Below are 16,615 nucleotides of genomic sequence, written 5' to 3'. Positions count from 1 at the left end.
GTACCAAAATCCACACAATTTAAACGGGGTGCTTTGGCTCCTGCTTCCCTTTGCTTGAACACATTTGAGCCAAGCTGGAGGGCAGCGGAAGCAAATTGAAAACTGAGGTATTTTACCCTAAAGAGTATTAACAGGGACTGATAATGTTCCCACATCATTTGTAGCCAGGATAAAATCCTGGGGCTCTGCTTCCCCAGGTGAGAAATCCTGAGAAACTGGAGTGAGGGCTTTGGAAAGGGATGGAGCCTTCCAGCTCAGCAGCCACAAGGGGTTACTCCTTAGAACAGAGCCAGTGAAAGACATTTTGACATCAGTGCCCAAGTTTCTCATCACCTCTGTTTCATGCTTTCCTCAGGGTCCTTTTACTCCATGTTGCTGATCCCTGCCAGTGCTCAGGATGCCTTGTGTGTGTTTGGGGTGTGCTCGGAGCTTTACACCTGCTTTCAGGAGATGGTGCCCACCTTTCCCTGCAGGAAGCACTGCCAGTTCTCCTCCGGAGCCAGCAGGCTCCCAGGCACAGCTATTTTAATGAGCAGGAGTCAGGCTCTCCTCCAATCCAGGCTGTCTCCTCCAGGACTCCTCAAAGGCTCCCACTTTGCATCTGAATTGCCCTGGCTTTTAATGCATCCAGCAGATTTACACCTGCTTGTGAAGCCAGCCAAGAACATTTTGAAAGTACCTGGCCTATAATTTTGGCCACTCTTTGCCCACTGTGCATTTCCCTGGTACATAGAATGAACTCATTCACTTCAGCTGTTTGGACACACACCTCTCTTTTCCAAAACTGCCTGGTCTATTTTAGCATGGTTTTCAAGAACATCCCTTAGCACAGAGAGTCATTGAGAGCACAGCACCAGCAAAGCACCTGACACCCAGCTGCATTGCTCCAAAACTGATTTACTGCAAGGGGATTTGTGGGAAAAGGGATTTAACATGCCTACTCTTCCAGCATAAATGACAGTGCAAAGCTGATCTGCTTTCTGGTTTGTTTGACTCACACATTTTATACAGCACGTCTCCCTGCAGGAATTGATTCAAACACACCAACAATTACAGTATGGAAGGAGATGTTGTGGCCTGTTGCCTTCAGCCAGGCTTTGGCTGAGCTCCAGGGGTGACAGTGCCACACATTTGATGTGTGATTTTCAGAAGTCATTTGGCTTCCAGAATGGAGTTGCCCAGGTGAAAGGTGGCCTCAGCCCCCTCTCCTCTCCCCAGCAGCCCAGGACTGCCAGAACACTCAGCTAGGTCAGGAACAATCCTTGTCCCAGGGGCACAGGATTAATTAATTTGCCTGGACAATGGCATTTTGGAGATGCTGCACTCTGTCTAATTGCCAGGGACTGTAATAGGTCCCAAGTGCATCTTATCCACTACAAGAGCAATGCTGCACAGGCAAAACCATCTCTGGGCTCTCAGGCTGCTGCATTATTACTGTGGAAAAACCTCGTGTGATGGCAAGAGCCCTTAGAAGGCAGCAGTTGGATCAGCCCTCAGATATCAAAGGTTTGTTCTGGCTGTGTGAGGTGCAAAGCTTTCTGCTGCAGCATCTCTGGGTTAACCTCCGCCTTGCACTAAAGGTGGCAGCAGAAATGTCAAGGCCCTAATGGTGAAAGGGAATTTTTGAGAAAATAATCACTGTGTGTCCAGAAATACTCCAGGCAAATCCTCAGGAAAAACTGAGGATGGAGATGTGAAACTGATTCTTTCCAGGGCTGTTCCTCCAGCTCAGCCTGCATTATCATTTTACAAACTGTCTGAAAGAGGCTGGAGAGCACACACCTTGAGCAAAACAGAAATTCAGAAGTGAGGTTAGAAAGGGGGGGATGCAGGTCAGTGTTCCTTTGAGGAGCAGGCAGAAAGGAGCAGGCACTACCTGCTGCAGCTCTTTGGAGACAAGGGCTTGTCTCTCCCACACTGTGTGCCAGTGAGTCTCAAGTGGAGGCAAAAAAAATCCATCTGTCAAATCTCTTGGAGCACCACTCTCACCTTATCCGTGCTCCAGCCACCTACATGTCCCTGTGCAGAAGTCCAAGGGTACAAAACACAATAACCCCAAAGCAGCAGCACAGTAGAAACTGCAAGGGACTTGCTGAAACTAGCAGGGAATGTCTGCTGCAGGACAGGAAGGATGGAAATACGGGGAAAAGGGAACTGCAGTGGCATATGGAGAGCTGTGATGGTGTGGGAAACAGGCCTTAGGAGAGGCTGCTGGAGTAGCAGGGTGCTGGAAGGGTGTGCAGAGGGAGGTGTTTGGGGACAGGCTGCTGAGCAGCAGAGCTGGGGGGCTGTAAGAGATGGGCCATGGAGCCACAGCAGTGAAAGAGTCACCTGAGCCCTTCTGCAGGACCCACAGTCCAGAGCAGCACCTGAGCATGCCTGGAGGTCATGACAGCCCCTCCATCAGTCAGGCTGGATTGTCACATACAGACCAGTTTCCTGTGAAGGGCTTTGGTGACACTAGTGACATCGTGCAGCCTGAGAGAGCTGTGCAGGTCAAACATTTACCCCAACATGGATGTCTGACATCCCTGGGGACTGTCCCCATCCACCCAACTCATCCCACTGCTCCTCTGGAGAGCAAGCCATGGGGTTTTGTGCAAAGGAAGTCCCTGGAGAAGCAGAGGTGTGGGACTGAAGTCTTAGATGCAATGTAGAGATATGAAATTAAGAAATAAAGCAAAGTCTGCAGTGCTTTCTCCATTCTTTCTGTCGTTCTCATTTCCTGTTGCTATGCCATTCCCCAGGCAAGTACAAAAGGAACAGCTTCCTCAGCCACAAAAATGACATTATTCAAAGAGCCCCTCTGTCTTCTCATATTTATTGTGATAGGCAGTGTTGGAAGTGTTTGACAACAACTCAATTATTCACAATGAATAGAGGCAGGATAGGCAGGCAATTATCCACTTTACCCATGTGAGAGACACCCATATTCAAAATCCGCATTCAGAGAGATTCACATTATTTCCAAACCCTTTTGCATATTTTTAATTACCAGCTTCCATTTAGCCGGATGGTTATGACTCCAATCAGTGTGCTTTGGAAGGGCTGAGCACTTGGGCTGAAGCCAGGCTTGCTTTGTTTCCTTCACATCAGCACTCTAATGTGAGCATTTTGGGCTAGATTTTGAGAAGCAGACTCCAGAATGGTGAACACCAGTAAAAAAACATGATTAAAAATTTCAGTCAAAATACAAGAAATGAGAAGCATTTCCTTAAATACAGATTTCAACAAGGTGAAAAGATTATATTTAAAAAAATCAAATTGCATGGATAATTTCTATCAGATGAGATTTTCTTGCATATTTAGATTTTTTTTGAGCTTGCTTTCTAATCCAGTATTTTTATGTAACTGTTTTTACTTAGTATTTGGAATATTTCTCTTCATATTTTAAGAAACTTGAACTTTTCTTTTTGAAGAAAACATTTCTATTTTATTTACAAAGTGGGAGCATTTCACAACTGCTGATAATCTAGATTCTACCTCTTTGGAGTACATATATGTCATTCTGTATTATTTGCTCCCAAACATGATGGCAGCCAAAAATAAAATGGTGAAATGCAGCTTAGGCCATGGGACTGTTCACTTTTAAGATCTGGACTTTTACATTCACTGTTGTGTGTTACCAGACTATTCTGATTATAGGAATCCATATTTCCCTATGTGAAGGTTTCCAAGCTTCACAGTATCAGGCTTATACTTAACTATTCAGCTGCTGGAAATATGGAACTAGATAGGATTCACATTTCTTTTAAAGAAAACCTTAAATCACTGAATTAAGCATCATTAAACTATTATTTAATGATAATAAATAGTAATAAATCTATTATTTAAGTGCCCTTATACCTTCACTCATCATTTTTAAGGTACAACTTTTCAGTGACGGTGCCATCATTTGAATAAAGTTATTCCTGAGGAATAACAAGGATCTCTGGTATTTTTCACAGCTTCTTTAAGTTTTTCCTGTACCCAATTCAAACTCTAAACACTTCCAAGTGCTGACCCACCCCAGAGCAGCCAGACCTCCATCACACAGGTTGACCCTGAATGCACCAACCCAGCCTCAGCTTTGCCATCTGGGAAGATTGGGACGAAAGAGAAAAAGGATCAAGAGCATGGCTGCCTCTCCAGAATAATGTCTGAGGTTCTACACAAACTGATCTATTCAGTGAACTCTGAGTTTCCATCCTTCTCCCCCTTTTCAATTTTATTTCACTTTATCAATATTCCTCAAAATGCTCACCATGAGCTGGACAAATTGTTCATCATGCCTGAACCTCACCAAGGTCCCAGAACAAGGACATCTCCCACGTTCTTGTAGGATCCCCCATATTTCTCATCAGCACCAGTTGTCCAAGGTGGAAACCCCCAGTTCCTGGCTCCAGAGCCTGCCTGGCTGGGCTGAGCTGCAGCCAGGATTGCTGCAGGAATTGGGAGCCTGGAATAAAATTGTGCAGGACAATGCCAGTAAAAAGAAAAAAAGAGCAGAACTGCTCCAAATTTTTCTTTTTCATTCCTATAGCAATATGTCCTTAAGGACAGATCTGCTGTCAAATGTGACATTGCCTTGTCTGTGTGGCACCACGTTGGGATTTCCCTGTGTGTGCTTCAGGTTCTGCAGCACTGCAGCTTTTGAAGGTAGTAAAGGCAAAGCTCCCTTGAGCCAATGAGCCTTGGATCAGCTCTTAAAATTTTCAGGGCTGTGACTATTATTTAATTTTTATATTTTCCTTCTCATTCTCCCAGAACGTCAATAAGAAAACTTGTTCAGGAAAATCGGGGTCTGTATTTGCATATTTATGCAGTAACATTAAGGGTAACGTTGGCTCATGTTTTACAGTGTGTTTGTTTTCATTGTGCAGATTTCATCTGCTCAGGGGGATCAGCTATTTGACCTATATTAATATTTAATAGTACAAATACTTAAAATAAAAGTCCAGGCACAGCCAAGACTTTTGGCAACTCTGCTTTAAACAGCCACCCTTCGTTAAAATCTGGCTCTGCTTGAAAGGTTTTGATTTCTTGCAGGGATTGAAAAAAGGAGCAGTACTTTTGATGGCTGTTTCATGGCTGTTGGAATATTTTCTTGTTTAATATTGTTGTACATCAAGTCTGCATTGTAAAGGACTTTTGTACAGTTCCTTATTTACTGAGCAGAGGAGATCTGCAGAAAAATAAAAGAGAAAAGTCTCAGCTGGAATAATAAAATCGATCATTGTATGAAAGCAATGCCTGTTTTTGCTTTGCAGTCAGGCTAGACCAGTTTTCAGCATGGGCAGTTACTGAAAATGTAATAAAATGTCGCTTCTCTCTTTCTTGTTTCCCCAAACTATTATCTTCTTAAGAGTTTCAGTAAAGAATGTAAAAAAATATTATTCAACTAACTCTGTCCTCTTCCAAAACAAGGTTCTTCTGGGTTACCATCATCTCAACTTCAACCAAAAAGCAATCCCTTCTGGCATGCCTGTAAAAAAAGCTAGCCAATTAAAAGGATAGGAGACTCTTGGTGTTATACAAATTATAGTATAGTTCAGTCCAGACTTTAGATTTATATATATATATATATATATATATATATATATATATATATATATATATATATAAAGCAGCATAAAAGCAAGTGAATGGCTCAGTCTGGATCAACCAGCTGCTTTCAAGGACCTCTCAGTAATCCAGCATATCTCAGCTTGCCTTTCACTCCATGCACAGGGAAGAATATCCCTGTGTCTACCTTTCATGAACAAAATGCACACTTTTGCCTCGGGCTAGGGATGTGTCGAGAAGCAGAGGAAAAAACATAAACCAAGCCTCTCAAGAAAGAAAAACAATCTTTAGAAACACACTCAGCGTAACTACATAAGAATCCTAAAAGCTGACGACATAAAGGAAGGAAAAAACCCAAACTCAGAGCAAATGTGCAATCAACTTGGATATGATGCAGTTAAAAAGCAGACAAAGGCTTTATACAAACTAATGAATTGATTTAAGGCTCCACTGGGTGATATACAATGACACATTATTTATGTAACCTGTAGTTTACTGTTCACATAGTAATTTCCACCTCCCACCCTGTCAAATAGAAGAAACTTTTTCACCTTAAATCTTAGATGATGATGAGACCAAATAGCAGGAGAGGATGTATAAATGAAAGTAATTTAGTGAAGAAGGCTTGACTGACATGAAAACATAATAAAAGTTATGATAATGTTAGGGATATCAAAGTGAAAGCCAGGTGGGCAGACGAGAATAGGCAAGTTCCCAAGTCAATCTGAAAGGAGTTCTTCAACACTGGGGAAAATCCAGCCATTTATTTTCCAGCTTATCACTCCATGGGTCAAAAACTATGTATTAAATTTGGAGCACAAAGACCTGCCTTGTCTAACAATTGTACTTATTGTAGAGATGGGCATGGAGGAGGGGGAAGAAGATTTTCAAAAGCTCAACACATACTTTAGAGAAGATGATTTGGGGTTTTCTCTCTAAAAAGAAAACCAGTTGAATCTCACCTCTCCTACTTTTCAGGAAGTTGTATATTTAAATGCCTTTTTCCAGTGTTTGTTATTACTTCATGTTGGAGCAAGGTTTCTAATATTTCTCAGTAGTCACAACCTCTGCTGAGGAAACAGCCTGGCTCCCTGAAAGTGTTTCCACATGGGATTGCTAGACATAGATTTTCAGAATAACTGAAGACGTGAAGCTCTGAAAATTATCTGAAGCTGTGAAAATTATCTCTGAAATTATCAGGCTGCCTATCCAGCACTTGGACAGTGCATGGCTTAGCCCAGCAGCCCAGTCTGTCTTCAGCTGCAGAGATGCAGTTTGGATAAGGCCCTTGCTGACAGTAAGTGACTAAAATCCAGCAGATCAGTTCCCAAAATCAGGATGCTGCCAGCTTGCAGAGGAGCCAGGCTGCAGGAGTGGTGGGTGCCAGGAGCAGAAGGCTGACAGGTTGGGGTCCCACTGGCAGTGCTGTTCCCTGAGGATTCCCTTGCAGCACAACAGGAACTGAGTTGTACAGAGACCACCAGCAGCTGCCAACCCACAGAAATTTGGCTACTGGGTTTGTAAAGCACTGACACACATTTATACATAAAAAGGTCTTGCTCTTTCTCAGATGGGCTTGGCAGATGTTTAGGCATTTTTTAAATAATAACAGAAAATAAGCAAACACTCCAAAAATCCTTGGGCACTTCAGTTGTTTGAAGGATTATACACTTCATTAACATTCCTTGTCCTTCCTGTTGGATTCATTGACGGTTCTGTCTGGTTTCAGCCCTGCAGAAAGATAAAAAACCCAGGCTGTAAAGAGGAGTGTTTGCTTGAATCTCTCCATTTTAAGTCTCCATTTCCCCAGACAAAAACCAGAAAGCCCTGATGAAAATGAAATAAATAATGTCCCTGCTGAGAATTAAGTAAATAACAGTCCCAGTGATTAACTCCTCTCCTTGAAAGCACCGTCAGGTGCTCTGAGCACTGGACCAAGCCCTTCCATCTTAACCCTGCCAAGCTGGAAGCACAAAGGGGATTTATTTCATACTTAGGGAGGAAAAAATTGTTCAAGACATTGTTCTCTGGGACAGAAAGGGCACGAAGGTTTCTATTCTGAAGCTGCTATTTTTGGGAGCAGTCCAGTGAGTCAGCGGAGAGCCCCTCTGTGTGCTGACACAGAGGAAATCCCAGCTCTGAGTGCTGCTTCCGAGCTGCTCTGAGCTCTGAGAACAATGAAACCAGGGCTCTGGGTGGATGGATGGATGGATGGATGGATGGATGGATGGATGGATGGAGGGATGGATGGATGATGGATGGATGGATGGATGGATGGATGGATGGATGGATGGATGGATGGATGATGGATGGACAGCAGGGCAGTGCAGCTGATGGAGCAGCAAGGCACATGGCAGGACCAGAGGCAGCATCACCCCGTGAATCATCTGACACTACAACCAAAGTGTAAATCCACCGGGTTTCCTTCCGGGTACCAGTAAGAAAGGGAAATATCACTGTAACAAGGAGAAGAGTGTCACTTTCCAGCATCCACTTCCTTGTGAGGGTACTGGGTAACTAAAGATAAGGCCAAGTTTGCCAACAGGTTGGCAGCATTCACAGTTTCTAGCTTTGGACATCTAATTTTGTCTCTCAGACTGAGCTCCTCAAGCAACTCTCTCTGAGGATGTCCATTTATTCTTCAGTCTTATTTTGAATATTTTTAATGCCTTCTGGCTCCTGGGCAATATTCTCTGCTGTGCTGATGAATGGGGTCCATTTTGTCATGTGGTTCATTTTCAGCACCTCAACCAGCTATCTTCATCTTGAAGAAACACAAGCTCTGGGGACCAGACTGGTCGATGGACCAGTGGGTTCTGACACCACTGGCTTCTCATCCACAGCTTGACAAGGCTGAGATCAATCACTAATTCACAAACCTCTTTATGAGCAAGTGCTTGGACTGAGAAAAAGAGCCATGGTATATAAGCACCAGCAATTCCCCAGTCCCATGAAAGGAGGCACAAGCACAACTCATTCTGATGTTTCTGCACTGTGTTTGTCAGTACAAAACTATCAGACCAATGTCCACGGAAAGCAGAGGCAAGGGAAGTGCAGAACAGAAGCGATTCATTTTCAGATGCAAATAAATATTTCTGGGGAAAAAGCACCCCAACATTATTTATCCATCCAGCTCAGACTGAATCCCTAAAATCAAAATGAGGTTATGGGAATGTTGAGAGGAAATAGGACAAGGTAAAAAAGAGATACTTTGTTGACGCTATTTAATTGAAAAGCAGGTTCCACCTGCATCCTTACAGCTAAAACGAGTTTGTTCCTGCTTTTTCACCAACTGATGGAGCTCTTTACTGAGCAGTGTCTAGCAGGGATCAAGGTGATACTACACCTCTTTAGAGAATCAGCCCTCTCCAAGGATCTGTTAGTGTCGTGACTTGCCAATGATGTATTGCTCTAAAAATGGTGTCTTCTACAAAAGAATAGGTCCTGGAGCAGATTTACCCCTAATTACAGGAAGGAAGGAACAGGAGAGGTATGCAGATACCAGAAGATTCATCTTGCCAAAATAGAAAGTGTTGCTGCAAGCTGGAGAATTTAAATGGTGATACTTTGGGAAGAGTCCCATGCTAAACAAATAACTCCTCTGCAATAATCAAGAATTAGGCTGGGAAAATGCAGATACCTGAAACCATAATGTATGTGGTTTTTCAGATAAGACATTTACTTCCAGCCAGAGAGACTCAAAATACCTTTTTAGTTCATCTTCTAATATAGCTCAGCGTCTCACATTGAATCTATGACTCAGTATCATACAATCACATCCTGGTTTTATTAGGTAATTAGTCCTAAGGAGCAACTGGAGAAGTCCCACTACCCTCTGGTACTTCTCAAGTTTCCTGCATTTGTCACCTGAAGATGATTACTTGCCATCCTGTGCTGCTGCTAATTATCATTATTTTTTATACCAGACATTTGCATTAGGTTGATGTGTCATCTAATAACCACAGTGTCCCCTACACACAAGGGTGCACAACTGAGAGGAGTTTATGCATTTTCTCCATTTCACAGCATAAGACTTATAAAATGGTTGAAATCGTTCTACATCTTTAGACATTTAAATTAGTAGCAAGCCCAGGGGGAAAAAGAAAAAACAAACATTCTAAATATCTCAGCTCCCACTCTAACCAGAGAACACAAATGTACATCTGTACTGGTTCATTATTGTGTATCACATAACTACCAGTACATTGACTTTGAGAGCTGAGCATAGTAGGGATTGAGTTACTAAATGGTTTTATCATAAAACAGATATTGCAGTCCTCAGGTTTCCTCTGTTAATCTGTTTGTTTTGCTGTATCTGGAGGATAAAAAATGTGGGAGTATTAAACATTTATCTGTTAATTAGCAATTATAAAACAGTAATGGAGATTGTGTGTTTTAAAATATGTAAGACAATGTTTGGTTTTATGATTCATTTGGAAATATCATAAAGATTGAGGTATATTCTATAAATAATTTAAAACAATAGAGGAAGAGATAGGTGTAATCAAATGAAAAAAGTCTATGCTGAAAGTTATGACCTTTTTAGCAAAGCTGGGTGTGTTTGTATAAGTGCAAGTGTCTGGGTGCCAACTTCAGCTTTAGGACTTGCCTAATTCATTTAAACATATGCAAATGAATACAGGGTATCAGGCTATGCCAGTTAATTGCACAATGAATTACATTTGTCAGCAAAATTTCCTTGCACTACCCTTTCCCTGCTCCACTGATAAGAGATATTTTTGTTCTTTCTGTACATAGGGGGCTGGAGCATTTGAGGTATCTCAGTGCTTATTCAGTGGGGTGCAACCATTGTCATAATGGGGGGGAAAATGCAGAATAAATCAGTTTGCAGGAGTGACTTTGATTGACACATGGTGGGATCATACACCTGAAGTTTAACCTGGAAGAGTTTCTGTCCCTTCTGAGCCATAAACTCTTGTCAGCTTCATGCTGCAAAGCAACACCAGACAGAAATCCCCATGCTGAAAAATTTACACTGAGCCAGCAGGAAATAGAGCCATTTGCAAGTGTGCACGCCAGGGAGAAGCTGAAAGGAGAAGCCACGTTCAGAGGAGGATTTCTGTGCCCTGATTTCATTGAGAGCAGGATTGCACTGGTAGGGGAAAGGCAAGTCCTGTGAGGCTTCCAGCTGAGGCTGGAGCAGAAAGGGACAGGGCTGCAAAGGGACAGGGATAAAACAGCAGCAAAAAATCCCTTTATTTTTGAAGGGATATCCCCTGGCCTGTACCATCAAGGTGCATCCATGGTTTTATTTATTACTATCAGGTGGTAGACTATATCTGAGAAGTAGCCTTTAAGATTCTCTTCCCAAACACTCACAGAGCACAAGTAAATATGGAATAGAGCTGTAATAGTACATTTTCTGAATCTGAGGAGAGAAATGCCCAAGTGCAACTGGGCTTTTCAGCCTGGAAAAGAAAAAACTGGGGACACAAAGACAATTCAAGACAGTCATGGGCAGCCTGGCCCTCCAAGGTGACCACAAACTCTCCTAACCTCACTCAGCTTGGCTCACAGCAAAACATGGGCTCCCTGACATGGGCAGCTCTGATGTGAGGTTCTTGTTTTCTCTGTAATCTCATCTTTATCTGTTGTGATAGGACTTCTGCAATGCTTCCTTTCATGTTGTCTCTATTCCACATTTGGGAAGTCTGTGAACCACCAAGGCTTTGTGTCTAAGAAGGGCTCCAGTGAATTGCTTTGAATTGCAGAAAAACTCCTTCATGGAAGGGTGGGAAAGATGTGAGTGGTCTCTGAAATGATGAGCTTTCTCAAGAGCTTAAAGGGTATGGTAAAGATGTTGAGCTGGCACAAGCAGTGACCTTGGGAAGGAGCAGAAAGACACTGAGGAAGTGAGGTGTCAACCTCCATTATTTCTGAGACTTCCTTCTTTGTCATTGCCTTCGTTTCTAGATCCAGCTCTCAGTGTACAGGGTAGCTTTGATGAATTTCCCAAGAACATGGCCAGATACTCTCCTACAGAGAAACAGCAGGCTTTAATGGCAAGCCAGAGGGAGCTGCCTTCCTTGCCATTAATGCCACCTGAGGACTGAAAACCCTAGGAGTTAGTCTAGAAGGATGCCAGCCAAAACATCCTATTGTTTCAGAATAAATGTGCCTGTCATTAAAGCATGGCAGGGCAGTGCTTCCATTATCTCCTGGAGATATTCCTCCCTTTCCATCACCACTTCCTTCCTATCACCACCCTCCCAAGCTCCTGTAGAAGCAGACACTCCTTATAACACCCACTGTGCTCTCAGGCTTGGTGCTATTTGTATTAGTCCCAATATTAATTGTCACTATTAACCCCAGGGGACTTGAGAGAACAGTTCTCAAGCCAAAGCAATGCCAATTACATCTCACTTCTGCAGGGAGCTTCACGTCCATCCATCAAAGGCAACACAAAGAGAGAGACTTCAGGAGGTCAGATGTTGAAAAACCATGAAAAGCTCACATTTCTCTGGAGTACTCTGAGTTCTATTCACCTCCTTACTCTGCACCTCCTCTCAACTGCCCTGTATCATGGCAACCAGCTAATGGGACTGTGCATTAATAAAAATAAGCTCTGCAATCAGAAATGAGTGAATATTAGATATTTTCCCTCATTTGTGACTCTCAACCTTGCGGGTCTTTTGGGTGGGTTTTTTTTTTCCCTGTTCCTGCACCTTTTCTCTTGAGGCTCTACTGGGGGTTCAGACCCAAGCAAGCTGGACACAATTTTCAAATAAAAATAGCCAGTTTATTTCTCAAACAGATTCAAACAGTTTTTTTTTTTTCTGAAATTGTAGGTTTGGGGAAGTTCCCTGTATGCTGGATCTGAAATCCAGATTTCCCATTTCATGAATCTTGTGTCCCAATGACATCCCAACTGTCCTGAGAGTTTCACCTCAGAGGAGTTTCTGAGGGGAAGCATGTCTGCTTGCTCATTTGAGAGACCCACCAGGGCACATGGGACATCACTTGTACTTCACTGTCAACAGAACTGTGTGTTGCTAGAAACAAAACAAAAAGAGAGACTAAAAGAATAAAGTTAGTGTTGTGGAAGGAAGTTGCTAGTTAAGAACGTGGTTGTTGGAAACAGGTGTTAATCTTTACTGGCTTGGTCCCTGCAGGAGTCATACAGGGTGCCAAAATGTCCCTGAGCTTCTTCTAATGTCATTGCCAGCTGCACAGAGAGTGAAGTGACTTCTCCTCCCTTCCCTGCCCTGAGAGACACAGAAGAAATAAAGGGGGGATATATTTGGCGTGGAAGTGCTGCCTTGGGAAGTGCTGCCTCTATCTGCCACTGCCCATTGAGAACAAGAACAGCAGGGGCTGCAGCCCAGCTGCCAGATTAACCCATGTACAAACTGCTAATATCAGTTCTAACCAAGGCAGGATTTTCTGACCTGACCACGTTACTCACCTCAAAGAAAAGCCTTCTCCTTCCTCTGCTCTAACACACCCGTGAGTTCAGCAGTGCTGCCCCGCAGTCCTGCAATCCCAAGGGAAATTCCTGCTGGTGAAAGTTTCAGAGAGCTGAAATGCACCCCGGGCTGGGTGCAGAACCCCAGCCTCCAGGCAGAACGACCAAAACTCATGGATCAACAGTGGGATTGGAGAGAGGTTTCAAACAATTTTTCTACATCATGCACTGATGTCTTTGAATTGTACTGTACAGAGGGAACCTTCAGCTCCATACCAGACTTACTTCCACTCTTTCTATGCAGGTATTAATAATAAAGGCAAGAATTGCACTCCCTTCCCTGTACCCTGCTGTACCAGCTGGGTCTGATTTTTAGGCAGCATGACAGCTCTCACAATTACCTTGTGAACAGAGCCAGTGTGCAGCTGTAGCTGTGACACAGCAGCTTGAGCATGCAGCACACGCAGCTGTAACAGGTACAGCAGCCATGTGTTATCCTGCTTCTGGTCTTGGGCAATTAAACATCTGCTTTCCACAGGGAAATAATCTTTGTTGTTTAAGCCTAAGGGAAAAGAAGCTGGTTTGTTTCATTTTTCACACTGAGCATTTACTCTTCATTAAGATAGATTACAATTGAGGCAGCCCAGCATTGCCCAAGCCATTTCTTTCCACCAATAATGAGAGGGGGCAACTTTGATCACTGGCCACTTGGATTGCCAAACCATCAACCTTTTTGCCTGTTTATTCAAGGAGCCTTTGGGGAGCTACCACCTCATGTGCAAGTTCCAAACACTCCCATGGTACAATTCACATCCCAGCTTCTTTGACCCACTTCTAATCATTACATTCAAATCATTATTTGTAGATTAAGCATTTTTGAAAAATAACCTCTATGCAAGGCACAAAAGCCAAGCTGAAGTCAGCTTGCAAATTCAAACCATCTCACACTGCAGCAATGTCCAAGAGAGAGGCCATAGAATCAAAGAATAACTGAGGCTGGATGGCACCCCTGGGTATCAGCCAGTCCAATTGGAATGCCTATGGACACCTTGGCTAATGGATACCATAAATATAAATCTGCAAGGACAGAGTAGAGACATGTTGCCTAGAATCTCAGCATTGCAACAGGATTTTAAAACTGAAATGTGATGTGCACTTAGCTACAGACTTCCATAAAAAAACAGAGTACTCTTTTTAATAATTTGTCCATACAATAGTACCCACAGGTGGGCCCCATCCAGCTGGGACAGGGGAGCCAAGTGCACAAAGGTATTTATGTCCTGGTCTAATATCTATTGTCTGCTTACTGCTGCAGCAAACCAAATGCAATTTCCCATGTGTTTACCCAACATGAACAGAAATCTGGCCTCTGAGCTTCTCTGGTCCATTCTGCCCCTTTTGAAACTGCAGTGACTGTCTCAGACAGGCTCCCCCACTCTCCCCATGTTTTCCACTTTTTGCACATTTAGCACATTTCCACTTGCAATTTCCCCAGTTCAATCAAGTGTGTTTTCAAGCAGCTGGGGGTTCACTGATACACATGTGCATTTTACACATTTTGAGACTTCCAAGCCAAGTGAAGAGGAGCAGCAGTTTGGCTCCCCCTGAGCCATCACGGGGGGCTGGAGCTGACCCAAGAGGGGGTGTGTGCATGTGTGAAAGGAAGAGAGAGCACTAACCAGCTCAGGTTGCATCCAAGACAAAACAGTTACTCATTGCCAGATGCCAGTGGCTTTGCCTACTTGAGGAATTCCCATCTCTAACCTTTACAGATAAAAAAAAGAAAAAAAAAAAGGAAAAAACCCCCTGCATTTAGCCAGCCCCTCATCATCCTCTCGTTTATCAAACACAAACATCTCTAACGAGTCAGCTAAAGCATACAGGGAAATGCAGCATTCCCAGCTCTTAAACCTATCGGTTACAAGCAAAGAGCCAGTGGCTAAACAAATAGAGGAGTAATCTCCCAAAGGAATTGGCTTCCTATCTATTCTGAAAGCCTGCAAATTCACCAGTGATTTATTAACTGCTATCAAAGGACAGAGCTGTTCATAAAAGTTCACCTACAAATTCCTCAAAAAAATGTCAATGTCCACAAATGAAAATTTCCTGGGATTCCCATTTAGCCCGAATCAGCACAGCACAGTGCATAAGTAATTGCTTCTGTTCATATAATGTGCTTAAGTCCCATTGGTTTTTTTTATTTAAAATAAAGACAGATCCAGAATAAAACAACAGCACTTTTCATGGCCTAAGTTCTTAGATCTGGCACCTTCAATACAGTTAAAGTCATGCTCAATGTTACTGGATTAGGAGCAAAGTCAAAAAGAAGAGGTCAAGAAGTAGTACCCACATTTGCAAAGATCACTCACATATTATGACTAATTTGCATTTGCATTTGCATAAAAACCCAGGTTTGGAGCATTTTTCATGTCCACTGGCCTAAATTTCATGTAGTTCAAATGAGAGCAGAATCTGGCTTCATTTCAGTGAAAGTGGTAAGTGTATGATCTCCTAGGATTTAATATTCTATGTGATTATGCTTTTGTGGAGAGCAGGATGTTGCATGAAAGGCCCTCTTCATTATTTCGCAGACTTATTTTTTAATGCCTGAAACATTTTAATAGTGCATAAAGCTGTTGTGGCAATTAAAAGAAAATAGATTACATTTTTAAGTAAGGTACCAAAAATCATACTATTCATGCCTGCCAAAAATAGCAGCTTTGGATTTCTCATAAGAATTTCAGTACTGAAAGGAGGGAAAAAATGTCAGAGCAATCATTCCTCACTCTGGGAATCAGTGAAAAAGCTTAGTGGTCCAGACTGTGCAAGATCCACAGTCCAGATTCCCACCACTGCGTCCCTCCTGTGCTCATTTAGACATGTGCAAAGGAGATATAAATTTCTATTGCAGCAGAGAAATATTCCTGTGTTCCCAGTTTCCAAAAGTTTAAATGACAAAACCTATTACAGGCCAGGGGAGAATCAGCCCTGTAACAGTACTTGTTTAACTGAAACTCCTCAGATCTTTTGCTTTTTTCCAGGAAGAAAAGATCATTGAGATTAGATTTTTTTTTATTATTTCTCACAAATTCTAGTCAACAACATAATGAAAGAACACTGACAAAAACATTTTGTTAGACTTGTCCACAAGATCAGGAAAAAGGATCCAACTAAAAATACTAAAAGAAATGTTAAGAATTTGCTATCAAAAATTAGTTCTGTTGTATGAAGGAGGTTGAATTAGGGGTGAAGCTTTGGTAGAGATTTATAGAGTTACATTTTCTGGTTGTGACATTGGATTGTATTTGTCCCATATGAGAGCTCATTAGATGGTTAAAACTATTTTCAGTAAAACCTATGAAGCTTTAACTGTTCATAGTCTAACAAATGTCTGTGCAATAATATGAAATCTATCCAATATTTTGCTGTTTGCAGTATATTGGTAAATATCAGGCAGAATATAAGTCATTTGTCCTAAAGAAGCCCATAATTTAAGACACCTAAGGAATTCCAGTACTTTGCAAGGCAGTACACGAAGTAACATGCAACTCCTGCTGTCATTATGGATTATTTGAGGGGTTTAGATAAAGGGGGAAAATGCCAAAAGCAAACTAACACTTCAGAGGCACAGTTAAGAAACTACAT

At 42.4% G+C, this 16,615-nt stretch overlaps 1 protein-coding gene across 1 annotated transcript in view; it reads right to left on the bottom strand.

Annotated features, from left to right (window-relative positions):
• Window positions 1-5,936: 5,936 nt before the first annotated feature.
• PDGFA (platelet derived growth factor subunit A) overlaps window positions 5,937-16,615 on the bottom strand; it is an 87,244-nt gene continuing 76,565 nt past the window's right edge. The window contains exon 7 of the mRNA XM_085592239.1: window positions 5,937-7,275. The gene's annotated coding sequence lies outside the window, so the exon portion shown is untranslated. The remainder of the gene's footprint in view (window positions 7,276-16,615) is intronic.

The sequence above is a fragment of the Lonchura striata genome, chromosome 14, assembly GCF_050655825.1.
Source record: "Lonchura striata isolate lonStrDom1 chromosome 14, ASM5065582v1, whole genome shotgun sequence".
NCBI classification, from domain to species: Eukaryota; Metazoa; Chordata; class Aves; order Passeriformes; family Estrildidae; genus Lonchura; species Lonchura striata.
The sequence above is the reverse complement of the archived record's forward strand: the minus strand, read 5'-3'. Positions and strand labels throughout refer to the sequence as shown.